Source organism: Trichomycterus rosablanca, chromosome 23 (assembly GCF_030014385.1).
Source record: "Trichomycterus rosablanca isolate fTriRos1 chromosome 23, fTriRos1.hap1, whole genome shotgun sequence".
Classification (NCBI taxonomy): Eukaryota; Metazoa; Chordata; class Actinopteri; order Siluriformes; family Trichomycteridae; genus Trichomycterus; species Trichomycterus rosablanca.
In genome coordinates, this window is record NC_086010.1 from 15,455,659 (window position 1) to 15,458,518 (window position 2,860).

A 2,860-nucleotide genomic window follows, 5' to 3' on the forward strand; every position below is an offset into this window, starting at 1 on the left:
ATCAAAAATAGGTCTGAAGTGAATATGAACCTAGTGGGACATATTTGGGACTTCAAGCAATGCAAAAATGAAGCTTCCGCTTGTGCTCCTGGTTTTTTTCTGTGTCCATGTAATTAGCAACAAACTTCAGTCAAGCTTTAAGGTGCCGGTTTTGAAGCAGGGACTTCTTTTGTTCATTGCTAAAACTAAAAGCTAGCATAAAACAACAATTTGCTAACTCTATTGTTACAGGCTAATTTTAAAGCAAACGCTTTCCAGGGTAGATTGCAGACAAACTTGCTTCCACCTTATTTTATAAGACTAGTGGAAGTTACATGTATTGGAAATAAAATGTGTTTAGCATATTAAAAAAGATAGGACAGTATGAGTATAAATTGTATTTAATGCAGTAAATTAAAAACACTAAAAACCTGCTATGTAATGTTTTATTTCATGAATTTTATAGTTTTTGTCATGTACATGTAGAAAAGGTTTATGTTTGAAGCTGAATTTGATTGCTGGACTAGTAATCAAAAGGTCAAGGGTGGCCCCTCAGCAAGGCCCTTAACCCTCAATTGCTTAGACAATATACTGTCACAGTACTGTTCAATGCTTTGGATTAAAGCGTCTGCTAAATGCCAAAAATGCAAATGCATTCACGCTATCTGCAATTCAAAGTTGCACTCAGCATCCCTCTGTTTTAGATGAGCGTGAGTTTTGGAACCATGACTTAAAGAGGTCAGCATAGTAAAGTTTTAAATCGCATTTGTGTGTGCACTAGATAGTGGTGTCTATTGACAGCCATTTGTCAAAGTATCCCTGAGTCTATGTGATGAAATACATCACAAAAACAAGCCGCCATGTAAGGATGGAATGGAGTAAGGATTACCTTAATCTTTTGATAATATTATGAACGGTAGATGGTGAATTATCTAAAACATTTGCATATGTATTTTAAGTTTTTCCCAAACTATTGGATTGTTCAGTGATGCAGGGCCGACTGTAACGTATCCTGCTGTGATTGCGGTCTGCCTTTTAAGTCTTGGACATTTTGTTGTTTTTCTTGGAGGCTAAATTCTGTGTTTGATATCAGAATGCTGTATATTTATAACATATATCTACTATACATTTATATTGTTCACCTTAACCACAGACACGTACCGGTTTCTCTTCCTGAAGCACAAACGTGTTTTCACTTTCTGATGTTTTATTAAATTACCTCCTTCTGCTTTAGTTTTCTCTTCTTGTACATTTTGGGATTGTTTGTAAATATTATTCAACATCACACAAACGCTGATGTGGAAACACCACCATCAAAATCAGCATGCATTGTTGGAGGTGCAGTTTATGTACGACTTTACAGTGTATTTTAAGACAATCATACACAATGGCTATCATGTTTAAATGTTTTACATCATTCTTAGTCTTGAATTGCACCAGCTTAGCACTTTGTAGGGACGTCACACCCTATATGTGTGTCAATTGGTGTGTAACATTAAATATTTCCACAATTGTACTGTTTCACATGCTGTTTTAACTTCCCTGGAATCAAGATTTGTAAAAAAAAACAATTATATGAATGGTCAAACTATTAGATTTGTGTTTATTAGAGTAATGCAGACCTGTACTGGCTGAAGTATATGCAAAGTATTGATTATAATTCATTATACAGCTTTCCTTCTCTTGCTGTGGGCTTTTCTTGTTTGTACATTTTGTAGATGATCAGTTCATAAATAAATAGATACATGTTATAAATGATGGTTACAGGTTCTTACATTTATGTCTACTCAAAGTGTGGATTTATAAGTGAAGTAAAAGGCTTACATACACCATGTATGTCATATATGTCTTGAAACTACAGTATATTGATTATAGGAACATTAGCCCTACATACTGCACCACCATATTGCAATATTACTTTTTGCTTATTATGATTATATACATAATCCAAGTGTATTAATAAACAAATGATTTATGCATTTTTCACCTGCACGAGTCGAGTTCATACACTTGACGGGCACTGTGTATGGAAGGCCCATCAGCATTATTCCTCAGCCCTGTGCAGGCGCCATCAGTCAGCCAGCAGGGGCCGCAGTCGCACCAGTTATGAGGAACTATGATCCGACTTTCTTACCCTCTAACCCTGAACAACAGCCAATCCTTGTTCATGCTGCCGCCCAGCCCAGTCGGAAGGCAGAGCTGAGATTCGATACGATGTATTCGAAACCCCAACTCTGGTGCGCTAGCGTACTTTACCGCTGCGCCACCTGAGCAACAAATTACTTAATTTATCAGAATGCACACATGTATTGTTTATTCATAATTCATTAACTTTGTTAGCTTGTGTGAGGCATAATAGATAGATACTTTATTTATCCCATTTACATTTTCAGCATTTAGCAGATGCTTTTATCCAAAGCGACTTACAATTATGACTGAACATGATTCTGAGCAATTGAGGGTTAAGGGCCTTGCTCAGGGACCCAACAGTGGCAACTTGGTGGTGGCAGGACTTGAACCGGCAACTTTCTGATTACTAGTCCAGTACCTTAACCACTGAGCTACAACTGCCCAAGGAAATCCCGAAGGAAATTATTGTAGAATAGAATATATCTTGTTTAATAGTATATTAGAATATAATAGAATATTGTTTAATAGTAGAAGCCATTAAACTTGGTGGTGTGTTCAGCATGATACTGTACAATAAATAGTACATGTTGTGCATATTCTTCAATTGCGTCCCAAATTCTATTCAAATGTACTATATAGAGTGCGAAATTCGTCTATAATACACTTATTTGTACATACTATCTAGTGTGCTGTATTCGGTTTGAGACGCAACCAACCAAGCACACGCTTGTGGCGATGGAAGTCAGTTGAC